Source organism: Balaenoptera physalus (genome assembly GCF_965194825.1).
Source record: "Balaenoptera physalus genome assembly, chromosome: 3".
NCBI classification, from domain to species: Eukaryota; Metazoa; Chordata; class Mammalia; order Artiodactyla; family Balaenopteridae; genus Balaenoptera; species Balaenoptera physalus.
The window spans coordinates 72,195,208-72,222,430 of NC_138890.1; the positions used below are offsets into that span (position 1 = coordinate 72,195,208).

A 27,223-nucleotide genomic window follows, 5' to 3' on the forward strand; every position below is an offset into this window, starting at 1 on the left:
CTGTGGCTGGAGCACAGGGAAGGTTTGGAGGAGTGGGTAGAAGATGAGTCTAGAGAGGTGAACAGAGGTGTACATCAAGCCAAGGAACTGGGTGGGATCATACTCTCTAAGCCAGGAGTCGGCAAACTGCATGTGAAGTCCAGATTGGCCTGCTGCCTGGTTTTGTAAACAAAGTTTTACTGGACTCAGCCGTGCTCATTTCTTTACATAATATTCATGATGCTTTCACGCTATACCATCAGAGTCAAGGACTTCTGACAATGTATGGCCATCAAGGCCTAAAATATTTATTCTCCATCCCTTTACATAAAAGTTTTGCTGACCCTTCTGCAACCCACTTGAGGAATATATGCATCCTCTTTTTCTGCACACTTTTTTTACTCTTTTATTGAAGTATAGTTGTACAATATTACATAAGTTACAGTTGTACAATACAGTGATTTACAATTTTTAAAGGTTGTACTCCATTTATAGTTATTATAAAATATTGGTTATATTCCCATATTGTACAATATATCCTTGTAGCTTACTTTATACCTAATAGCTTGTACCTCTTACTCCCTTACACCTTTATTGCCCCTCCCCCTGCCCCTCTCCCCATTGGTAACCACTAGTTTGTTCTCTCTATCTGTGAGTCTGCTTCTTTTTTGTTATATTCACTAGTATGTTGTATTTTTTAAATTCCACATATAAGTGGTATCATATAGTATTTGTCTTTCTCTGACTGACTTATTTCACTTAGCATAATGCCCTCCAAGGCCATCCATGTTGATGCAAATGGCAAAGTTTCATTCTTTTTTATGGCTGAGTAGTATTCCATTGTATATAGCTATACCACATCTTCTTTATCCATTCATCTGTTGATGGACACTTAGGTTCCTTCCACATCTTGGCAATTGTAAATAATTCTGCTATGAGCATTGGGGTGCATGTAGCTTTTTGAATTAGTGCTTTTGCTTTTTTTTTGGATATATACCCAGGAGTGGAATTGCTGGGTCATGTGGTAGTTCTATTTTTAGTTTTTTGAGAAACCCCCATACTGTTTTCCACAGTGGCTGTACCAATTCACATTCCCACCAACAGTGTAGGAGGGTTCCCTTTTCTCCACATCCTCGCCAACATATGTTATCTGTATTCTTTGATGACAGCCATTCTGACAGGTGTGAGGTGATATCTCATTGGTTTTGATTTGCATTTTCCTGATGATTAGCAATGTTGAGCATCTTTTCATATGCCTGTTAGCCATCTGCATTTCCTCTTTGGAAAAATGTCTATTTGGTTCTTCTGCCATTTTTTAATCAGGTTGTTTGTTTTTTCATGTTGAGTTGTATGAGCTGCTTATATGTGTTAGATATTAATCCCTTATCTGTCATATCATATGCAAATACTTTCTCCCATTCAGTACATTGTCTTTTTATTTTGTTGATGGTTTCCTTTCCTGTATGCACCCTCTTGAAAAGAAAAAGTTCTCAAAGACCTGAAGTGCCACTTATATATCTTTAGTGTATTGATATTTATATTTGTACAAACCTAAAACTAGCTGTAAGCATCTTATGCTTATTGCTCTTACATAACTATACAAATTTGCATATTAAATTTAAACAGAAATGACATTCAAATGAATGGCATTAATTCAATGTGACAGATGACATCATTTGTATGGAAACAAATTAACTGGGACTGGCTACTGAATACAGTTTCTTTTGAATTTAGCAACTTAAACCACTTGGGCCACATGATGGTTTTCCTTACTTGAACTAGGGTAAAACCTATGTTAATATAACAAAAGATAGTGACTTCATTGAACTTCATGTGTCCCGATTGCCTCATTTTGGGCTACAAAGTCTCTCTGCCTTCTTTTCTGTGTCGGCTGTTGATAATTATAGTAATGCCCATTTGTACAATAAAAACACAAACACACATGCAGGCACTGAAATCAATTGTCAGTTCTCAGTTTTAAGGCAGCCATTCAGGTGATCCACAATTGCTTGTATTTTTTCAATGTCATCTGGATAAAATCAAAGAAATTTGAAAAATAACACAGAGAGCTACAGATTCTGGATACATGCAAAGCTGATGAAGAACTCTAACAGATATTTATTGTGGCAAAAATATAGCTAAAAGGAGCTAGTCCAAACTAGGTGAACTCAAGAGGTGGCAATGGGTTAGAGAGAAGAGGGCAAATATGAGAATTTTCGGTACACTATCTGGACAAGACTCTAACATCGAATGGTTGTGAGGAGGAAGAAATGCGAGGGAGAATTCAGAAATGACTCCCAGGTTCCTGGCCTGGGCATGGACATTCATCAAGGTGAGAAAACACAGAAGAGGTGGAAGTTTGTGAAGGAAAGACAGTAAGTTCACTTGGGCATGTTGAAATTAAGGCAACTGGGAGACTAAGTCTTTATCCTGAATGGAGTTAGGTATATCGGACTGCACAGTCATGAGCAAGGACTGGCTCAGACAAAAAGATCTGGGAGCTAGAAATAAGTGGTTATTGAAGTATTTATACAGTTGAGCCAGTCCACATATAGAGAAGTAAAAAGTGAGAGCACAGAAAAGCACTAAAAATGCTCAATAAAGAACTAGCCATTAGAGACAGTTGTATAAATAACCACATGTATGCATCCACAAATATTATCAATTCAGGATGATCTCTGCTGATGGAGGGAAACTATAATATGCATAATATGAAATACCAATACGAAAATTACTCTGCCTTTGGGTGGGTACACAGAAGACAGAGGTGTTTGCAGAAGATTTACTTTTGTTTGCTAAAACTTGGTTTGCTCTTCCAGAAGGCACATTAAATTGAATAAAAAGGCAAAATGGTATGGAATGTGGCCATCACTGCTAGTTACCCAACCAGTATCCATTTCCCCTTCTTTCCTAACAGATCCTTCATTTTTCTCAGGCTGTCAGTGTGCCCACTGAGAACTGCATTTCCCAGCCTCCTTTCACCTATGAATGGTCATGTGACACAGTTCAGGTGGGTGAAATATAAGTAAAAGTCACCAGATGGAACTTCAGGTAAGGCTTTTAAAAGGCAAATAGACTCGGCTGCCTGGATGCTTTGTCCTTACCCTTCAGCCTGCAGGGAAACATCATTTGAGGCGGAACAACCGTGTTGTGACCTTGAGGCCCCAAGAACATGGTAAGGATTACTGGATGGAAATATAGGATGGTCCTGTGGACTTCATGAGGCCCCAGTATCCGCTCTAGACTTCCTACTTCCAAATGTAAGCAAGAATAATAAAACCTCTCATTTTTTGACACTGTTTTCTGTTTCCTGAGGTATAGTGCAATTTCTACCCACCCAGAAGCCCTGTTTGAAAATGGTCTTAGGTAAAAATCTCTCCTTAAATAGCCTGTAAAGTTAACGTAATGTCCAGGAAAAAATGAAGAGTTGATTCTCACCTAGATATAACAGGAAGCCTGTCAACCCTATCACTTGATTAGACAAAGTAAGGGGGAAAATGGGGGTGGGCAGCCAGGAGGTGAGCTGGCCATGTTAAACAGATTCCCTCTAAGGCCGTGTCTACCAAATCTCCAAATTCTAACATCCTCCACCATGTTTTCATTTTTGGTTTGCATTTTCCCCCCATCCTTAGCATAGTGGAAGAAAAAAAAAATGAACATAAATATGAATACTCTTACTTACTAACATTCAGTGGCTTCTCACTGTCCACTCAATTAAGAATATGTAGGATACTCTATTGAACTATTAATCTGTGATTTGTATGACCAGTGTTTTCCTCCCCTATTCTAAGCAAGTAGAAAGGTTAACTGCCGCCTTACTTCAGCAGAGCTTTGTGGTAGAAGCTTGAAGGCAAACTCCCTAATACTCCTGCTGGCTGATTGGCCTTTAGGAGCTTGAGTTCCATGGGAGACAGAGGCAGAAGCAGGTGCAGCGAAGGAGAGAACAGAGATAGCCCTGTACCAGAAAGGCATGGTGGTGTCCGCAAACAGCAGGGACCCCCGTCGTACCCCCGGCAGTACCTGGGGGAGAGGAGAGAGCCTCTGAAGGGCTTGACTGTGTGGTGGAATGAAGGGGGCTGTACACTGGACAATGGGGTTCCCATGTAAAGAAAGATTCCAGCAGCCTCAAAAGAGCACAGAAAGAGAAAACTGCCATTTAAGGGTCTTTGACAGCTTTGACAAGGGAACTACCATGATCAGCCAAAAGTTAGGGGCAGTTCCTCTGTGTTCCAAGGAACCACAAAAGTTTCTGAGATACTGAGGGAGGGAAAGAGAATGCCCAGTAGACAGACTGAATTTACTTCAGCAAGGCGGGATAAAGCCTCAGAGGAGTATCTTGCACACTCCATTTGTGATTCAGGAGTTATCCCCACTGCCAGTACCAATTCCTTCTACTGGAGGCTCTCAGCCTCAGCAGCACAGTCTCCTCGGCCTGGCGCCCCAGACACTGGCTTTTCTTCTCCTGTGTGAATCCTATGCTCACGAGGCTTTTCTGCCTCAGTTTTGCTCAGCATTTCTGCAAAATGCATTCACTCACAGTAAATGAGTGTCCATTTTTTCAACCCTCAGACACTTTCCTTTCACAAAACTCTCCTTGATCCTGAAATTGTAAGTCATAATTTCCTCCTTTTCATCTCCAAATTACTGATTACTTCTCTTCTTGGGATATTTACCCACACTGCCTTGTGCTATCTGCTCCGTCACTATATACACCTTTTAAAAAATGTATTGAACACCTACTGTGCACTCTGAGGACAGTGACTGTTTCCCAGGTACCCAGCATAGGACCATATATGTACTCACTTACCAGCAAATACTTTGCGAGGGCCTGCTATGTCCCGGCCCTGAAACACTACAATAAACAGAACACAGAGTCTGTCCCTGAGATTCTCCAAGTCTGAGTATCATGCATGGTCAAGGCTCACAGGAGTGAACATAATAAATTCCCAATGAGTAACTGTTGATATTAATTCTTAGGATTTTAAAGCTGTATTCAGCTACTTAGAGGAAATTTTAGCAAAATGGGTAAGATAATTCCTGATACTTCAGAATATGCCTTCAATATGTGGGCAGTGGCGGGGTGGGGGAGAGGTGGAGTAACCACTGCACTTACTAGAAATATAAAATAGCAAGAAAAACTTAAAAGTGTACCTTAATCATTTCCATTTTGAAACTAGATAATTTTTATTTTCAAGATGACTGTGCAAATAAAAATATTACTCCTTATTTGAAATCCATGAAAAATGCTGAGATGAAGGAAGTCTTGTCCAAAAGCTACTTTCTCTTCTCAGGACTTGTTTCCATAGCCTTTCATTCTTTTCTGCTGTCACTGATGCTTTGGAATTTGCTGTTATGCGTAATAAGACTCCATCACAAATGTTTGTGGGTAGGTCAGGAAATGTTCCCTGGGGATCTTGGCACAGTGCATTGGAGACTCAATCCCTGATCTCCCTTCCCACGCTCCTCATCCTGTGCTCAAGCTCTCTGTCTCCTTCTCAATTCTCCATTCTCCTGACTCTAGTAGCTGTTGGGAGCAAACTTGCTGTTTTCAATCTCCCAAGTATGTCACAAATTCTCTATCTTCGTCAGCTAGTGAAGGAAAGAACACTGGCCTGGAATCAAGAAGCCCAAGCTGATTTGGTCATTTTTCTCAATCAATAAATATTTTTAAGCATTTTCTATAAGTCAGGTATTGGACTAAGCCTTAGCAAAACAGTGATGAACAAGACAGTAAAGTCCCTGCCTTCAAGAAGCTGACATTCCAACAGAGAAAAATAGTAAACAAGAAGATTATAGATAATGATAAATGCCAAAAAAGAAAGAAATGGAGTAATGTGATAGATAGGACCTGTAAGGGGTAATAGGAATATGGCTGTCAGAGAAGGCTTTTCTAATATTTAAGCAGAGAATTGATGTATGAGAAGATACTACAGATTCTAAGGAAGAGCGTTTCAGGCATCTCATCCTAAGATGAGAAAGAGTTCAATATGTCTAAGGCACAGAAGGCCAGTGTGGCAAGAGACAGCCAGCAAGATGGAGAGGGACCCTATGTGAGTTCAGTAGAAAAGGATTAGCTCATGGAGGGCCTAGTAGCCACATGAGGAGTTTAGATTTTAATCTAAGAGTATAGGAAGTATTCAATGTGCTTTAAGCAGAGGAGTGACATATACCATGTTTTAAAGATCATTATGTCTAATGGGTGGAGGGTGGAGTTAAGAATACCAATTAGGAGACTGCTGCCTAAATTCAGGAAAGAGAAGGGGAAGGATTCAATGCTTTTGAGTTGGAACTTGCAGGACTTAAAGATGGATCCCATGTGTAAGGTGAGGGAGAGTCACTAAGATGGAGTCTGGATTTTGGGCTTGAAGACTTTAGTAGATGATGATGTCATTTACTGAGATGGGAAAACACTCCAAGCCTATCTTGCCTGATCCTGGGCAATTTGGTCTCTTCAACTATGACATTAATATATTGAAAGAGGTAGAGTAGATGGCCTCAGACACTTCTTCAGCACTAAAATGGCATAGCACTATTGGATAATTAGGACATGATATGTTTTTCTTGCTTTCCATTAAGAGAATAACACAAGCTTTGGAACAACAGAGGCTGGGAGCTCCAAAAAGCTCCCACAAAGCTCCATAAAGCCGTGTGACTTTGGCAAAGAGACACTCTGTGCCTCTTTTCCTCATCTGCAAAATGGCATCATAAAACTGCCTTGCTCACTGGACTGCTAGGCGGGATAACTAATTCGATTACGTAAGACCCCTAGAATATAATAGTGCTCAGTTAATTATACATTCTCCTTTCCTGACAGACTCAACACTTGCTCCTTCTCTCCTTTCATCCACTTCACTTTGTAAATGTCTTGATTCACTGATTTCTCTTTTTTCTGATTATAAACTAATTCCAATATTGGGGATGCCCAGAACAGAACTTCACCTGTGTCTCTCCCTGTGACAGTCACTAAGCCTTGTTCCTCTCTGCCTTCTCACCTGGAAGTTGAGCATTGAAGAGGGAGGGCATTGCAGCCAGCTCCAAGCCTGTGGACGCCAAGTTATCAACACTAGGATTTCAACATTCCAGCTTAACTTTGGCTTATTCATCTCTCCCTGCCTTCTAGCTCCAACCTGCTCCTGATGAACAGGACTCCAAGAACTGGGTGGGTCTGAGAAGAAAATGTGATGGAAGGCTTCAGGCTGCTTCCATACCCTGAAACCCCAGCAATATGTCTTTTTGCTGCTGATGACTATATTACTTAACCCTTGGGGAATGAGATGGGCACGCTGCAAGAAGGTATATGATGGTCTTATCTGCTGCCCACACCGTGTTTTTAGGTACCAAAAACTAAAATTTTAACCACCATAAAAATTCACTGATAAAAGATCACCTTCATTTTTTAATTAATGCCTCTATTTTTCATTATCGCATTCACCCACTTTTCCTTTCGGGAAGAAACCTATAAAATCGAATTCCCCAAGTGTCAGGCAAAAAGACGTTTTTCAAAGGTTTCTTACCGACCAGACAGTAACCCAAGTTATGTCTGTAGTTTCTGCTACGGCAGCTAGAGGGCAGTGCAACTCTCTCTCTACCGTCCCGCAGTTTAACACATATCCTCCCATCCCCCTTCCAGCTAAGGGCAGGGGGAAGAGACACAATGGGGGGAAACATGCTCACATACCGCAGGAACAGAGGGGGGAAGTGACTTGAAAAGAAACAAGCAACACGAAGTTCACAGATCGCGTATCTTGGTCTTGCTTCCTCCTCGCTCACACAGCATTAGCTGCTTTCAAACGCATCTAACACACCCTTCACCTTTCCTCAGCCTGTTTCTACATCCTCTCCTACACCCAATTCTTCAGATTCTTCAAATGTGAGCTCATCTCAGCCCTCACCCTTGTACGCTCTCACGCAGACTCACTAAGCACCTCCCTGAATACGCTGAGAGGGCTGCAACTCGTTCTTCCTCTCCAGCTCAGTGCTGGCCCCGAGGGCCTGTGACCCTGACTGGGAGAGGTGACTACTCTTATGAGGTCTTGGTGTGTGACAGTGGGCAGACCATGTGGCAGAGCCTAATTCCAGAGAGACTGGCTGCTGCAGGGCCGCCCAGCCCCACAGGCAGGGAGGGCGTAACAGGTGAGTAACCAAGTGACTGCTGGCAGACAGTGAGGCAGCTTGAATGCGTGAACGCATGAGTGCCCTAGGTGCCACCACAGGTCACAGAAGAAACAGGAGCAGCTGGGTTTTGTGGGCAAGGCCAGGCACAGAACTAGAGCAAGGGTAAGGGAAGCCACAACAGCATCATCTTACATTCCCAGAGAGCTTTCTGCTTTCCAAAACTCAGGCACAAAGACCCTGGTGTATCTGTTACTTCATGTAAGCAGGGCATGTATTACAATCCCCTCTTTAGAGGCGAGGAAACACCTCATATGAAGGTTAAGCTGCTTGTTCCAGACAGACATTCATAACAGAGCTCAGCTAGAATCCACTGCTAGGGTGAGCACTTTACCCAAAACATCATTGACCTGCATAAAATCACATATCAGGAGCAAACTTATCATGTGGGAGAGAATCCCTGACAGGGGTTAGCAAGGTGAAGGTCAGGCTTCTCACCATTTCAAATACATTAGACCCCTACCCAGGTCCTTCAGCATGCCCAGGTGCTCCACAGGAGGATCAAGAGAAGTGACCACAGTCAAGGCCCAGAAGAAAGAAAATGTGATTAAAAGAGAGGGCTTCCCCACCCTCCCCACACAGGACCTACTGGGCACCAACCTCTCAGGAGACGTCTGAAAGCTTGGGACGGCCTCATTCCCTTCCCCTCCCTCCTCCTAGAAGAGAGAGCTCCTATTGCCAGAATAGTCTAACTACAAGAGCTCATAGTGAGGATACTGCAGCCCATCCACTAGAGATTTTTGCCTGCAGGAAGTTTTTTTATTGGCAACTCAAAGACAGAATATTTTAATAGGGCTTCCGCACCTCCCCCGCCCTATAATTTTAAGGAAGAGAAAGAAAAGATCAAAAATGAAAGCTATCATAGTGGTAATCTATAGGTTGGAATGAGACGTCAGTGTTTTACTTTTGCTTTTAAATTGATTCTCCTTTTGTAAAGCATTTTTTTAAAAAAATTAGTGGTAGGGAAGGTGAGGCACTGCATATTCTATATTTTTATATCCACTCTAGTAGATTTTGATACAGTGTTTTGACTCCTGTTTGAATTTCTCTGTGACCTAGATCAAGCGACCTTGTTTCAGGTTCCACATTAGTAAAAATTAAATTGTAGCTTCCATCTACATCCCACGTGTTATTTGGTTGATGAAGTAACTACAGTAAGACCATATTTACAAAATGGCTGAAACTAAACTATGGTTGTGTAAGATGTCAATACTTAGGTATCTTTGGGACACTTCCTGAAGCTACCTGTGAGAGTTTGTTCATTTTTCTTTTAATTCGGGATTTATTGTATTTTATTTAAAAATAAATCAATAAATAACCTGAATGCAGAGAGCCAAAGTACATGCTAAAGGTGATGTGAGTCACAAAGCTTGTTCCCAGGTAGAGATCACATTTCTTCTTTTCCCTGAAGAAATGTTTCATCTGAGAATACATTCAAGTAATTGACGATTTGCTGACCTCTTGGATATACCATATTCTTATGAATGTCCCTTGAAGACTTATGCTTCAAGATGGCACACCCAGCACATATACTTACTTCTACTCCTTCACAAAATCACAGGACATTTATGGTAAAGAAATACAGCAGGAATAGTCATGATACGATCATGACCAGGAGGAAGAATATCAGTGAGAAATTTATTTTGATAAATTTCTTGGTAATAAGAAAGATTTTGGGATCATATTACTGGATAAACCAGAGTGAAGGAAGTTAAAACACAGAACACATTTGGAAGAAGACTGCAGCAGAGGTAAAAGCCATTCTTTATGGCAGAGTCCTAGGAGAACATAAATATACAGATGACGAGAAACAAGAGTAGGAATAGCATGCAAAGCAGTCATCAGTGTAATTAAAGTACTCTTATGAAATATCTGGTCCAGGTGGCCTCTCCCACCTCACTCCCAGCCCCTTGCACCAAAGCAATTAGAGACTGTGGATTCTGAGCAGCAGAGCTGCTGCCTTTGTACTCCACACCCACATACCCTAAAGGAAAATCATCCTGTCAGCATGTCCCACCCACAGAGTTCATAGATAGGCCCTGATGGTCAGTGGAGATCCTTTTGGGAGAATGAGACCCACGCAGCAGCAGGGAAACATGTAACAGTAATCTGTAGGATTGACCACTAATACACAAAGAAATCCACAGCCAAGATGAAAGATTTGAGAAGGGCCCCAAGGGAGCTTTTTGCTTTGATGAAACTATTCTCTACCCTGATTATGGTGGTAGTAACATAAGTGTATGCACTTATCAAAATTCAGCACACTGAACATCTCTAAAGGGTGAATTTTACTGTACGTAAATTATGCCCCAATAAATCTGAACTTAACAAAGAAGCACAAACCACAAAAGGAAAGAAGCCTAAAGTTGTTGACATCTGACCTGGTCTGTAGCGATCCTGGAGAGTTTGTCCCCTTATGTGACAGCACAGAGGAATGGCAATGGAAAAGCTGGCTCCATCTTAGCAAAGGCAGGAAGAGGGCCTGATTGATGTAGAAGCAAAAGAGAGATAAAGTCCTACGTACACTGAGTACACACTGAGCACCAAACATACTGAGATCCCTTATTTTATTCAATTCACAACACAGTGGATACAACTACCTAGGGAAATGTCCCTTATCCCCCTGGATAGGACTGTTTGGGGGTGTCTTACATCAGCTGGGGACACCCAGATAGGTGCTCAATAAATGTGAACTAAAGGTCATGGAAACAAAAATAAAAGAGGCTTCTTATAAAAAAGCAACCACCAGAAAACAAGAAAGGGTTACTGGAAATTTAAAATATTGTTGCTAAAACTTTTTACATGTAATAGAAGGGCTGAAAAATAAAATCAAGGAAGTCTACTAAAATGTTGATCAAAAAAGAAAGAGATCAAAGATATTAAAATTTGAAATCATAGGGGATTGATATAAGAACTACACCCTGCTAACCAAACTGCCAGAAAGAGAGAAATGAAAAAATGCACAGGAGAAAATAATTAAAGAAACAGTGGTTGATGAATAAACAAAATATGATTTATACATACAATGAAATATTATCCAGCCATAAAAAGGACTGAAGTATTGATATATGCTAATACATGGATAAATCTTAAAAGCATTATGCTAAGTGAAAGAAATGAGGCACAAAAAGCCATGTGATTCCTTTTATATGAAATGCCCAGAATAGATGAAACCATAGAGACAGAAAGTAGATTAGTGGTTGCTAGGGGCTAGGGGAAGAGAGGAATGGGGAGTGACTGATAATGATTATGAGGTTTCTTTTGGGGATGATGTAAATGTTCTGAAACTAGACAGTGGTTATGGTTGCACAACTTTGTGAATATACAAAAAACCATTTAATGGTATGCTTCAAAAGGGTGAATTTTATAGCATGTAAATTATATGTTAATTCTCAAAAAAGAAATAGTAAAAAAAAATTCTCAGAACTAAAAAAAAAAAAAAAAAAAAAACAAAAAACATAAGACAAGATTGAGTATTAAGCAGAGTAAATATGTAGATGCTTATTTCCAAATCCATCCCTATGGTATTGAACACCAAAGAAAAAGAAAAAAGGAGCTAAACAAAAATCAAGAAAAAGTTATTTACAGGAAAATTGAAATAAAATTGCATCAAACTTCTCTTCTGCAACACCTCTAGAAGACTATTAAACCATGCCTTTTCATAGTTCTGTAGGAATATATTATTGTCCAAATTAGAATAGGAAGTCAGACATTGATGAGACTAATATCTGCTAAGAAAGTACTTTCTATTTAACAAATAGTATGATGAAGTTGATATCTTAGTAATATAATGAAAACATTTGTGTTTTCACTCTCTACAAAAAAAGTAAGGCAATTAGCAACTTAGGATGAAAAAAAATAGTTGTTCAAAAAAACCAGTGTTTGAATATGAACAACAAAAGTGTGGCATGATTTTGAAGAATCTGAGTGTGAAGAAAGAGAACCAATGCCTAGAACATGCTCCCTTGAATATTTTAGTGACATAGGATTGCATTCCTTTTTCTAGGTGTTAAACCACTTCACTTGATGCTGCACTTAATATCTATATGGTAAAAATATGAAAAGTGATGTTTATTCATATACTATAAATATAACTGATAAAGGAAATGTAATAAATATGGGGAGGGAGTAAAAGTTGATGATAAATTCCTCATCTTTCAGAGTGGGGAGGCAATAGATACTGTTTAAATGATATGTTTAGAATAGAAGAATAGGCAAATTAAATTATAGTCATAACCATCAAGGACTAAAAACAGAAGCAATTAAAAGTGATTTCCTCTGTGGAGGATACTGGGAGCTGGGATAATAGACGTTCATTTGTTATTTAATAGCTTTACATATTGTTTGACATTTTGTTTTACTACATGCAAGTGTGACTCTTATGAATCAAAAAAATAGCACAAGAACAATTCCCAGGCCTGCAAACTTAACTGACTATAATTGTATGGAATACTTCCAGCATCAGTATACAGAAAACTTGACTAACAGTGGCTTAAATCATGACATTTATTTGTATTAAAAGAGATTCAGGGTTTCCCTGGTGGCACAGTGGTTAAGAATCTGCCTGCCAATACAGGGGACATGGGTTCGAGCCCTGGTCCGGGAAGATCCCACATGCCGCGGAGCAACTAAGCCCGTGCGCCACAGCTACTAAGCCTGCGCTCTAGAGCCCACATGCCACAACTACTGAGCCCAAGCATCACAACTACTGAAGCCCGTGCACCTAGAGCCCGTGCTCTGCCACCACTCGCTGCAACTAGAGAAAGCCCACGTGCAGCAACAAAGACCCAAAGCAGCCAATAGTAAATAAATAAAACAAATAAATTTATTTAGAAAAAAGAAGAGAGATTCAGGGGCAGGCAGAGTGGTTTGGCCAGGGAGAAACCAGGCTCTTTCCATCTTTTTGTTCGGCCACCCAAAGCACTGGCTGTGGTCTCCCCTCATGATCCCAACATGGCCACTGAGCTCCAGGCACCAGTTTTCTCACTACCATATCTCAAATCAGGAAGGAAATTAGCAGAGACACAAAGGACTACCTATCACATGCTGATCTCCTTTTATCTCTTTTCCAGAAACCACTGTCCTTTCTCCCTCCAACCCATTCAACCCCTACTTCTCTTACATTTCATTGGCCAGAATTACATCACCTTTTCGTCCCTAAACCACTCATAGGCAAAGGTGTAGTTCACCGTAACTGGCTTAGGCAAATCATACCTCATCATCGGGGGCTGAGCACATTGCTCCTTGAACAAAACCAGTGTTCTTTAACAAGGAAGAAGACACAACTGACTGTTGGATAGGCGATAACAGGGTCAACCAGGCTGACGGACCAACTAACTAACCAGTCACTGTCCCTCATGAGGAGAGGACTGCTGACCTATCTGGCAGAATCACAAAGCATGGATTCTCTCATGACAAAAGTCTGTACTGGGGCTTCCCCGGTGGCGCAGTGGTTGAGAATCCGCCTGCCAATGCAGGGGACACGGGTTTGAGCCCTGGTCTGGGAAGATCCCACGTGCCGCGGAGCAACTGGGCCCGTGAGCCACAACTACTGAGCCTGCGCGTCTGGAGCCTGTGCTCCGCAACAAGAGAGGCCGCGATAGTGAGAGGCCCGCGCACCGCGAAGAAGAGTGGCCCCCACTTGCTGCAACTGGAGAAAGCCCTCGCACAGAAACGAAGACCCAACACAGCCATAAAAAAATAAATAAATAAATTTATAAAAAAAAAAAAAAAAAAAAAGTCTGTACAGTCCTGAGTCCTTAATCCTCTGTTGATTTAATGTGTATTAATCTTTTGAGATAAAAACCCATTAGTCATGTGTTGGCATCAGCAAATTAACACTGGCTTCTGGGGAGAAACTCTTGAGAGAAAAAAAAAAATCACATCACTGCATTTTTCAAAGGTTCAACATCAAAAATTTATCACGTGTAAAATCCCAATCTGTTTGATACTCTTAAAATGATTAATTTTACAAATAGCTACTAGAAACAAGGCACATCTGACAACCTGAAGAATTAGAAGAGGAGGCAAACATTTTCCTTTCCGAATTAAAAAAAAATTAGTCCCATCATTTCCAGTGTTCCTCCCTTGTAACATTTTAGTGTTTCTTGCACATTTCTTAAGTCAAAGACTTTCCTGAGGATTCCATGTATCAGACGGTTATTGGCTTGCTTTTCAGCAGCTCTATCATAGCTGATTTACTAATGTATCCTAGAGACTTTCTGTGAAATGTATACAGTAAAAGCCCATAGTGCCTCGTAATTCCCACCTATTTTAAGTTAAAGACTTAATGCATAGATGGGATATGACATATGAGTGTTGCTCACCAGTGCACTGTCAGAGCAGGTCTGAATACTTACCACCAGCAGCTCTTTTTTCCAGATATTAATACCTTATATCATAAATGTCAAGAATAGCACAAAGGTGCAACCGGAAAGCCTCTGTAGAGGAGGGAGTCCATCAATCACGGAGGTTTCACTCTTTTTTCCTTCCATTTTACTATCAGAAAATAAACCCAGCGTGGTGAGATTTAAAGTCTTGACCTCCTCTTATTTATTACTTATCGCTATGCCTTCCCTGAAGCTGTACCCTGGAGGGAGGACTGAGAGAGAGAAGACTGCTCAGCTGGGGAGGGATAATGATGCGTTCAGGGGGTAAGAGGGGACACTGGAAAAACAAAACCTCACAGCAGCACTCCGGGTGGCTCTACGCCCTCTATCTGTGTGCTTTGGGGACGTGGAGACTGGGTGGTTGTAGAATGCAGGCCCATGTGAGGGAGGTGTTTCTATCTGGACTATCTCAGTCCCTGCCCTACTCAGTAGAGAAAAGAAAACAATCTCTTTTATGGTTAGAGAATGAATATTGTAATAAATTTTAATGAGCTTGCTGAGGATCCCAAGCCCTAGACAAGCACCCTATTCAAACTAGGCACTCACTCTACAGTTAGCAAGAGCACCTCCGACCCCACCTCCAATAACAGGTATGGCTCTTCCAACTGCAATCATGGGATCTCTAATTTAGAGATGAGGAAGTCCCTCCTTCCAAAAAAACTAATTATTCTATCTTTAGAGAACTTTGGCTATATTGAGCTGAGGTCAGTCTCCTTGAAATTCCTATCAGTTCATCCTATTTCCATCCTCTCGGGTCCCACTGTGCAACTGTATCTCCTTTTTCTTCTGGAAGCCATTTGTGTATTTGAAAAGTGCTATCTCAGAACTCCTGTAAATCAAGCTGACCGGCCTCAGGCTCTTTAACCATTCCTCCTGTGACAAACTTTCACATTTCAGTGTCTCATCTGAAGAAGGCACAGTCTGCCTTTCCCTCTTTGAGTGAGTTCTCCCAAACAATGAGCAAAACACAATAGCAGCAACAACGATAATGAGAATACTTAATATTTCTTGAGCATTAACCACATGCCAGGCACTATAATGCATTTTATATTCATCATTTTATTCCATTCTTACAAAATTACTGTGCAGTAACTGGATTTTTTTTTCTTATTTTTATTTTATTTTCTTAAATTTTTATTGAAATATAGTTGATTTACAATGTTGTGTTAATTTCAGATGCACAGCAAAGTGATTCAGTTATATATATATAATATATATATATATATATTCTTTTTAAGATTCTTTTCCATTATAGGTTATTATAAGATATTGCGTATAGTGCCCTGTGTTTTGCAGTAGTCCTTGTTGTTTATTTTATATATAGTAGTTTGTATATTTTAATCCCAAACTCCTAATTTATCCCTCCCCCCCTTTCCCCTTTGGTAACCGTAAGTTTATTTTCTATGTCTGTGAGTCTATTTCTGCTCTGTAAATAAGTTCATTTGTATTGTATCATTTTTTTTAGATTCCACATGTAAGTGATCTCATATGGTATTTGTCTTTCTCTGTAGTAACTGGTATTATAATCTCCAATTTGTAGTGAAGAAACTGAAACTCAAAGACCTAAGTCACTTCCCTCAGGCCCACACGGCCTGTGCAGAGCAGAGCCAGAGCTCTCAGCCCCTGTGCCATCTTGTGCTCCAGAGGCAGAATTATCATTCCCTTATTCTAAGCCCCACTTTGATGAATAGGGACAAAGACTGAATTTACTATTTTTGTTGATTCATTGAGATTATTGCCAAATCTGTGTCTTTAGTCCAAATCTCTCTCTTGGGCTCTAGATTTTTATCCAACTGCCTATTGGACATCACCACTGGGACAACACCTGATCGCTTCAAACTCAACCTGTCCCAGACTGAACACATGACCTTTCCTCCCCAATATGTTCCTTTCCTGCTGTTCCCCAAAATCAGAACATGGTTTCGCTATCAACTCACTTGTCCCAAGACAGAAGCCTGAGAGCCACTCTTGAACTCCCTCTTGTCCCCCACAACCAAACCATCACCAAATCCTTGATTCCCCTTCTGTATATTTTTCAGCTCTGCCCACTTCTTTCCATCTGCACTGTCACTAGTGCTGGCCACCATCTCTCACCTCAGTGACTGCAACAGCTTCCTAACAGGTCACCAGGTACCTAGTTGTGCTCCCTTCCGCCTCTTCCCTCCTCAACGCTGAAGCTGGTGGGGACCTTCCAATATGAAACTCTGATTAAGTCACTTCCTTGCTTAAGAATATTTTATGAATTGTCATCCAACAAAAATAATATCCAAGCTCTTTAAAGTGACTTGCAAAACCCTTTCAGACCTACCCCAGTTCTCCCTCTCCAGTTTCATCTCTCATTATTTCTCCCACCCTTCATGTCACAGTCTAAATGAACCTCCTCCCATTCCATCAGTGTTTTATGTCATTTTACCTCCAGGCCTTTGTGCCTGCTGTTCCCTCTTCCTGGAGCATTCTCTCCTCTCCCCACTGCTTGGTAAGCCAACTCCTGCTCATCCTGCACATTTCAGCTTTAATGTCACTTTCTCATGGTAAACTTCCCTGAATGTTAAAGTTATGTATTCTCTAGGATACTGTTTTTATTTACTTCATTTCTTATTCAATTGTTTCCATAAGGACATGAATTATGTCTATCTTGTTTATCACGAAATCCCCAGCACCAAACAAAGAAGGGGTGCAAAGAAGGACTTTGAGAAATATTTGAATGGATGAATGGAGGAATGAATGACAGCTAAAATCCTGCTCTACAGGGATATATTGTACAGCATGGGTCATATAGTCAATATTTTATAATAACTATAAATGGAGTATAATCTTTGAAAATTGTGAATCAGTATGTTATACACCTGAAATTTACATTATATTGTAAATCAACTATACCTCAAGGAAAAAAAAAATCCCACTTAAATATGGTGGACCTAAGCATGTCTCCCTGAACATGTATGTGTGAGGTTGGTCATTTGGACTCCAGAGAGGATATCACATTTATTCCTCACTAACCTTCATGGTTGTTAGGTTCAGTTCATCATTTCAGGTTGCTCAGATGTTTGGGGTCCTGATTCTCTCTAACCTATTCTCTAGCATATTAGCTATCACTCCAATTTAATGCTCCTTGAAAACTGAACTAGCATCCCTTCTCTATCTTCATTAGGCAAGGATAGAGCCTAGTGACACCCATTAGACACCCACCTCCATTAATGAGCACCCATTGACTATACTAATTTAATCAGATTCAAACCTACTTCATTTTTTTTCCCCTTATCCTCATGGGTAAGCTGATCAAGATTTCTCGATGAAGTCCAGATAAAGATTACTATAATTCTCTAATTCCATGATTCTCAATCTTTTTGGACTACCACACTAATAGATAATATTCAGATAATACCCTCTGGGCATACTCAAGTTTTTGTGATATTCCCAGGAGCACAACTAAAACTCCAACTCTTTCTCTGCCATTAAAGAAATCACAGTGGCGAGCAAGTGGATGACTGAGGTGTCTAACGACAGATCCAGCAGGAGTCCTGCCTCTTCTGGAGCTGAAGCTCTATTTGTGCCGGGCAGCTAGCCAGCAGAATGGTCACTGCCACTTCCAAGGCATCTGTGCAACCCGTGCTTGGGCAGTCAGTCCTCTCCTCTCCTCTGAAGAGAATGTAACATTCCAGATCCCTTCCCTCTGGCCCTGACTCTGCACTCTTCTCACGTGGTATTTTAGTTCTTCCTGACCTAGTCCCCAGCTGGTCTCCAAACATACCGGGATGAAAAGGGCTATGTGGTTAAACTGATTTCTATTAAAATCAGTAGAGACTAATTAATACAACGTTGTAAGTCAACTATACTTCAATTAAAAAATTTTTTTAATTAAAAAAACCCAAAATTTAAAAAATCAGTTGACTAAAAAGTGTAGGAAATTTACCTGGAAAACCATGTATCACACCAAAACAATTGTCCTATGAAACAATGTATCACCCCACTGCCCTAGCAGACAGCCTCTGAAGTCCTAAAATTACATGAGATGATGAACACCAGCAGGGACTATGTCCATGAATGAAGCAGAGATCAATGAGACAGATATCATCCATAGCACGGCCCACTGGCTGCAGGGGCATCAAAGTAAGTAAGACAGAAAAAATATGTGTTTTTTCTGCTACAATACACATGAATTGCTGGCACAAGGTAAGGTCCCCGGGGCAGGGTCCTCAAAGAAAACCAGAAGCTGAATTCCCTAAGAGAATGGGTACACAGAGTTGGGATATCATAACATTCCATTTCTAACATACCAGGCTTTATGGACTAAGAGTCTACCTACACACTAGGAGTCAGACCAGCAGCAAACAATAGTTGAGAAGAACACAGAGAACAGTAGCCCAAGCACAGGGATTCCAGGCACCGAGGGGCGGTAAATGTGAGACTACAATGAGGAAGGGCCAATGCCTGGTCATCTGATGATGGGATCTTTTGATCCAATAAACTCAGAAACAAAAAATTAATGAGAACTTTAATCAACAAGCTCATGAGGGTTACACAGGCACGACAGACACTGCTAGGTGCCTTCCCAAATCTACTCTCCACTACTTCCTTGTTAAAGAATTCTGAATTTGTTTTTCAAACAGGATACATGGCTATCCAGCTAAAAGATTATTTTTTAGCTTTCCTTTCAGTCAGCTTAGGACATGACTAGTTTCTGCCAATATGCTGAATGAAGAGTGCTGTGTGCTAGGTTCAGGAAATATTCCTGTATGGGAGGGGCTTTATTTCTTCTCTCACCTTCCTCCATCCACCAGCTTGGACTTGGGATAAAATGGCAAGACCCAAGCAGCCATCCTGGACTGTGAGGTGGCCTTGAGGATGGAAGCAACAAACACAATACAGCAAAACAAGTGCAATTTCCTGACACTGTTATTGCCACAGTAGTCCTGGATTGCCTTATCTCCAGGTTTCTTTCTTGTGAGAGAGAGAGAGAAACTATCTCATTGAAGATATTATTTTTCAGGACATTGTTACTTGCAGTCAAACCTCTAAATCATCACTGCTCCCTCTTCCAAGTGTTCACCAACTACCTGAGCTCAGCCCCACTGCCTAGCTGCCCTGGCTTATCACAGGGGGATCCAGACCAATTAGCTTAACTCTCTCTCTTACAAGGGGCCCCAAATATAAGCTTAACCTTTTCTCCAAAACCTTAATTCCCCTAACTAACACATTTAGCTCTGTCATTGTGAATTATCTACAGCTTTCTGGTAAACTTTTATAGTTCCAATTTCTTTCCTCTTGGGATAACAAGATTCATGATTTTATTATCCATAATGTAAAGGTAGTTCCACTGATTTGTTTAAGACTGAATAATGCAACCCTTTTAGTCATGTCAACTACCAAGTCATCATACCTACCAGTGACAGGGTTATTACTGAACTTCAACTAGAATCTTGCCCAGCTATCATTCACAAAATACACTAAGCCTGGCTTTAGGGACTAAATGGCACTGATTCCTTTCTATGTTTTCCAGAACTCTAGAGAGCCATTGTCTGTGCTCCTGGACTCAGTTAGATTACCATCACTTGAGAGATGAGACTGGGGATCAGTCTCCAAAGAAACTGTTGGAAAATCATCTGGTACCACCTTCAACAAAGGCAACAAAGTAAGATCAATTGCTTGTGATATTTTTCTATGTCACCCCAACACTCCTCTAGGCATGTGCCCTGTTTCTGCATCAAAAGTTAAATTCTGCATCTTCGAATCAAGAAGGAAGGCCTCTTTACCCAAATAGAGTAAAGCAAGCTCATGGGCCACATCTGAGCTGCTCCAACTGTCAGGTGAAGAACTGAAGTCTCCCTGGTGTGAACATCTATCCTTTCTGACTCATCTCAGGCTGTTGCTTTTCTATGAACTTGAGCAATGTCATCATTTCCTCAGGGGATGTCTGAACCCAAACAGATAATGAATGGAAGTATCTTTAAGGGGTTTCTAGATACTGAGAGTATCTCAGTTCTCTGTATTTGAGCTTCGTCCCTTTCTTTTATGTATTTTAATTGGGCAGTTATGAGAAGTGTGTTCAAGCGAGGAAACACTGTGTTTGGGATTTAGATGCGTAATTAAAATATTTTTCCCAGACTCCCTAGTTCTTACCTAATTGCTTTTCCTTCAGCTCTTAGCAATTCTCATCTGATATACGTTATGATCAGAAGCTCAGGATTCTATGGGATTGTTGCGACTGTTTGGGAAGTAGTCAATATTGGTCAGCTGGAAAACCTGATTCTAAAATAACAAGCAGGCATTGGTTGGCCACACGTTCAATTCATTCAATCTGACAAGCAATAACACTATTTCCGGTCATTGAGTGTTGTCATTTACTTTCAAGTCATTGGGTCCTTGCCATGTGCTGGAAGACTCATCCTATAATCCATAAAGGCTTTTGATGAATTGATTTCTCCTAGTTAGTGAGTTTTCTGTTAGCGCTTTTCACATAAAAAGCCATCTATGTCATCCAACAATTCCATTTGTCATTTACTAAATGAAATGTATTGGACATGGGTTCATGAGTTTGAAGAAGCTACATAACCCAAATCTCAAATAAATTTGAAGCACAAGTGACCATTGGAGCTGATTATCTTCTGGAACTGCTAAACAATACTTGGTCCAAAGTGCTGTGCCAGGTGCCAAGGGAGTCTCACCTTCTACTATGGACGTTAAAACCCAGATAGAGAACACCTTAGGACCCATTCTTAATATCATTGTTTGATGAGTCAATGGAGCATAATATGGGCTCCTTAGCATGCTGCCCTCAATAGGGCACTTGTCATAATATATATTCACAATATACTGCCAATTTGTGATTAGGATCCCCTTGTAAGGGACATTTTGGAAATATACATCTGACTTCACTGTAAACCTGTAATTTTTACTCTGTATAACATCTGGAGAATATCTGGTATCACATGTACTGCAATATCTAATGAAGTCTTTTCAAGTAAATTGCGGTTAATTCACAGAAATACTCATGTTGCATTTTCATTTTCATTTTGAATATTAGAAAAGTCCTCTTGCTTGGTTCTTTCTCAACAAAAAAAGAAGTTAAAAAAAACCTCAACAATAAAAAAACAAGCAACCTGATTTAAAAATGGGCCAAAGACCTTAACAGATACCTCGCCAAAGAAGATATACTGATGGCAAATAAGCATATGAAAAGATGCTCCACATTTTATGTCATTTCACTTAAATGAAAATTAAACAACAGATTTAAACAAATTACAACAATAATGAGATACCACTACACAACCATTAGAATGACCAAAATCCAGAACACTGACAACACCAAACGCTGGTGAGGCTATAGAACAATAGGAATTCTTATTTATTGATGGTGAGATACAAAATGGAAGACAGTTTGGTGGTTTCTTACAAAATTAATATACTCTATCACATCATCCAGCAATCATGCTCCTTGTTATTTACACAAAGGAGTTGAAAATTCATGTCCACACAAAAACCTGCACAAGGATATTGATAGCAGCTTTATTCATAGTTGCCAAAACTTGGAAGCAACCACGATGTCCTTCAGTAGATGAAGAATAAATAAAATGTGGTACAAACAGACAATAGAATATCAGTCAGCGTTCAAAAAAAAAAAAGTAAGCTATCAAATCATGAAAAGACATGGAAGAAACTTACATACATATTACTAAGTAAAAGAAGGTCAATTTGAAAAGGTTTCCCAGATTCCAACCGTGTGACATTCTGGAAGAGCCAAAACTATTAAGACAGTAAAAGATTGGTGGTTGCCAGGGATTGGGGGAAGGAGGGATGAATAGGCAGAGCACAGAGGATTTTTAGGGAAGTGAAACAACTCTGTATGATACTATAATAGTGGATATACTGTACATTTTCTAAATCCATAGAATGTACAACACCAAGAGTGAACCTTCATGTGCACTATGGACTTTGGGTGTTCATGATGCATCAATGTAGATTCATCAATTCTAACACATGTATGACTCAGCCAGGGATGTTGATAATGGGGGACGTTATGTGTGTGCGGGGGCAGGGAAATCTCTGTAACTTCCTCTCTCAGTTTTGCTGTTAGCCTAAATTTCTCTTTAAAAATTTATGTCTTTAAAAAAAAAAAGCCTCACCAAAAAACATAAAGAAAAAAAACAAACAAACAGCTGAAAGATGGTTGGAATAGATGGGTCTGAAAGAGAGGGAAAAGGGGCACGTACAGACTGTCTGAAAACCTAGTTCCTCCCGTGCGCCTCTGCCTCTACTGGCAAGCATCCACGTGGTAAAATCCTGCTGGTTTTCAGTTTTTGCTTTGTCTTTTCACAAGCATAGCCCGCACACTCCCGGCCCACAAGATGAGTGATTAGGGAGATGTCAAGTGGAGAGATGTCGCCAAGCCTTGCAAATGAGTTTGTAGCTAATGCAGGTGCCAGTTACTTTCCAGATGCTTTCAAATAGATGGACACTCCTTGAATGATGAGCTTTTAACCTTACAGCTGGTCATTTATTTTTCTGATTAGGACGTGCCACTCTCTCAACTTCCAGGTGGTTGTTCACTGTAGGCAATAATGGCCCCTTGTTTACTCATCCCCAAACTCTACCGTGTGTTGCCGGTTCATTATTGTGTGTGATCTTGCCTTTGAGTGCTAAACATTAGTGGATAATCACTTTTTTTTAAATAAATTTATTTATTTTATTTATTTTATTTTGGCTGCATTGTGTCTTCAGTTGCTGCATGCGGGCTTTCTCTAGTTGTGGCCAGAGGGGGCTTCTCTTGTTGTGGAGCATGGGCTCTAGGCACGTGGGCTTCAGTAGTTGCAGTGCACGAGCTCAGTAGTTGTGGCTTGTGGCCTCTAGAGCACAGGCTCAGTAGTTGTGGCGCACGGGCTTAGTTGCTCCGTGGCATGTGGGATCTTCCTGGACCAGGGCTCGAACCCGTGTCCCCTGCATTGGCAGGCAGATTCTTAACCACTGCGCCACCAGGGAAGTCCAGGAAGGCGGATTCTTAACCACTGCACCACCAGGGAAGTCCCATTGGATAATCACTTTTGATCCTCTCTCTTTGTTGCATTAGAGAAAACCATAGAATGTTTAAAATTCTAGCATTTACTGAGGGAAACAACAATTGTGCGTGTGTTTTAAGAGAGCAAACTTGGAAACAGGGTGTTCCAAAACACAGAGCAAACCCATCCAACAAAATGCACTTTCCAAAGTAAAGTAAGGAATGATGAAACCCCGGGTAAAAACTACTCCTTAGAAATGTTTTATGTCAGCCAATTGAGCCCTAAGGGCCACACACTCCTACTTTACAGTTTAGCATTTCATTTGTTGCATTTATAATTTGCTTAATCTCTATCCCTCCATACCTCCCCTAATTGTAAACTTTAATAACATCAGCAGTTTTAGCAAAATTCCCAGTGGTGTGTGCCTTCAGAATCAGGCAAAATCTTTTTTTATATGAGATTCTGAATAATTGTTTCATTCTCTCAATGAGAGAAAGCCATAATTGCTAAGCCTACAGTGGTGCAGAATATGGTAAATCAGTTTAATAATGTATGAATAAAACTATATTAAGAAAAAAGGGGTTTGTTTTCATGGATTCAAAGGGGAAGAAAAATAAAAAACAATTCTAGATGCTTCAGGGAGACTGAAAAATCCATACCACAGAGTTCTAGGATTTTTTTTTTCTTCAAAGCCTTTCAGCAACATGAGAAAACCGAAGTATCTTGGACAAAAGGCAAGCTCATGAGTTACCCACTGGGAGTGAGATCTCAGCTTGGTTTTATATTTACACATTATATCCAGAAGTTAAAATTTTAAAAGCCACCGAAGAACCAACCCTGGTTTGAAGGGGTGGGCTTTGGGGGTTGGAGGGAGAGCACTCTTTTTGCCACAAACAACATGAAATCCCAGTGTTCACTGCCGCTGTCATAACACTGTTTTTAAATAAAATATGCATTATTCATCAAATATTGGCGACCATATCATGAAGCCACCTAAAAGATTATTATCTATTCTTATATCCATAAAACTGGCGTGTGTGGCTAAGGAAGAGAGAAGGTAGACTTCTATGTCATGGCAGAGAATTCTCGGGTAATGGGAGAAGATTTACAAGAATGCTCACCGTCCCAATTTGCTCGTGTAATTCCCCATTCTCCCAAGTCATCTCCCACCTGGGCCAGAAAATAGACGGGGGCTAGAACGGAGATGCTGTAGCCACCAAGAAAATGGTTCAAGATGCTACACACTAATCTAATGGGAAACCACAGTGGCTGCGATTAAGGGACTTGATTTCAGGGAAACCCGTATCTTGGGACCACTAAGTTCCAAAAATCCTCTCACATATAGGCTATTTCATAAGACTTTGAGCTTTTAAAAATTATAGTTCCTGCACCTGAAAAATATTCCAACAATACAAAAGACTGTACAGTGAATCTTAAGCCCCTTTCCCACCCCAGATCCCCTCCAAAGCTAACCCTGATATTAGGTTTTATGCCTATGCAAACGTATATTTTTATTTTTCCCTTATTTTCATTCAAATATTTAGAATAAGATACACACTATTCTGCACCTGGCTCTATTCAATTAACACATCTTGGAGAACAGTCCATATCAGTATGTCAAAAGAGATGCTTTATTTTTTCTCACGACTGCACAGCTTCATTCCTATTGGTTGCTACTGAGGTTGTTTCAAGTGTTTTTTCCCTGTAAATAGTGCTGCAACCAATATCTTTGTCCTTTTGTCTTTATTGCCCTAGCCTTTTAATGGGCCCCCTTGCCCTCCATATTAATCTTCTCCGATTTTCTAATACCTCGCATTCCTGCCTGAATAATCTACCTCCGTGGCCAGATTGATCTCGTCACACCTCTGCTTTAAACCATCAACAGTTTTCCCAACACCCATAGAAAACATCCAAATTCTTCAACATATAAAAATCCTCCACTATGTCCCAGCTGCTTTTTCAGTCTCAGCTGTTACCATTCCCTACCAAACATGACACTCATGCTGAAACAAGAGTTCTTAAAATGTACCTGGTTGCCCATGCTTCCATGCCCTTGGCATCACTTACCTTTATTTCTTCTATGAGTTGTTAGAGATGTGCCAGGAGTAATGCTGGAATCGACCTTTAGTTCTGAGCGTGGCAGGGAAGCCATATTTAACTGCTTGCTGTCATGGGTTTCCACCTGCTGGTTTCAGATGAGATTCACCCCAGACTTTAGCAATTAGCACACCTGCAGCTCTTTGTAGGAGGTGGGAATTGACCTGCTGCTAACTAACATTTGCCTCCTGACACCTTGCCTGAACCTCATCCTGTTTTGTTATGGCCTCTGCAACCCATGAGATACCAGAAGCAAACTGCCTGGCATGTAAAGGAGTATTCAGATGAAAGTTCTTCCCCAAGGGCACTCTGGTTCCTACTCCACTGCCCTGCTCGGACCAAAAACCCAGACTCATTCCCTGGTTCTTAGAAGTAAGCCTTCTGGACCACTTTCGATCTGACCATATCTGGCATTTCCAGTCTTGCGAGTCAGCAACTTTCTTTCCTCCAAATCCCCTCCTGGCATTATTTTACCTGACTTAAACATCATATTTCTACAGTTCTAAAGTAGGATCATGCTCTCCGACTGGTGAAATGAAATTTTTCATACTACAAAGATATGGGAAAAATACATGTTTATTCAATCAAGGAATGTTCTGACAAACACATGTAACGGAAATACGCTAATAGTGGGATATCTTCTGGTTCCATTTCCAAAATCTAACATGATTGTGTGCCACAAACAATTGAATAGAGGATCGCACATTTTAAAATGTGATTGTGGCTAACTAGTATACCAGGCATGTATTGTGTTCAAGGGTACAGCTGACATTGATACAATATGCCAAGCATAAACAGCAAGATCTTTAATCAATGCCATTTAAAATAAATATTGAATCGATTCCTCCCTTTCCTCTGCAAACACTCATCAGGAAAGAAGGAGTAACTTTCTCTTTAGAACTGGTTCACTCTTATGGGCAAATGGATGGACAGACTATGTGTCATGATGAAAAATAATGAGTGAACTCTGTTTTAAAACACCCCCCATGCGACAAATTGTTAGATTCATTTCCTAGCACTAAGACATTGTCTACAGAAGAGCAATATTAAAATACATCTCTCTTGGCAGGGGCAGCAATATATTAATGCAAAGAGAAAAATCGCTATACATTTGTATTTAGCAATTGTTACTCTGTTCAAGAATATCTTAAAGTAGATGTTTAGGGAAAAAATAAGACATAACCCCTTTAAGAAACAGATTGTTGTAGAAAAGAATATTAATCAGATACTGTTATATGAAAAAAAGATTATAAATGAGTGTTGTAACATCATCTCATTTTTATAAATGAGAAAATATGCAAATACCAGGCCCTCCTTCCTCCCCACCCCCCCAAAATGAAAGCATAGCCTCCACAATTATCATAGTGCAAATATCTGAGTGAGTGGTGTAAGATGGGAGATTTTTTTAATCTTTTTTTTTTACTCCTTTTTTTTTTTTAAATTTTTTCTTGTTTTTTTGGCCATGCCACGCGGCTTGCAGAATCTTTTTTTTTTTTTTTTTTTTTTTTTTAATTGATTTATTTATTTATTTATTTATGGCTGTGTTGGGTCTTCGTTTCTGTGCGAGGGCTTTCTCTAGTTGCGGCGAGCGTG

At 40.3% G+C, this 27,223-nt stretch overlaps 1 protein-coding gene across 5 annotated transcripts in view; it reads right to left on the reverse strand.

Annotated features, from left to right (window-relative positions):
- Positions 1-27,223, reverse strand: part of MEGF10 (multiple EGF like domains 10) — a 363,967-nt gene that overhangs the window by 208,390 nt on the left and 128,354 nt on the right. The window contains exon 4 of one of the 5 annotated variants that reach the window (XM_082457837.1): positions 10,533-10,633. The exons of the other annotated variants lie outside the window; for them this stretch is intronic. The gene's annotated coding sequence lies outside the window, so the exon portion shown is untranslated. The remainder of the gene's footprint in view (positions 1-10,532; positions 10,634-27,223) is intronic. 5 annotated transcript variants of the gene reach the window in all.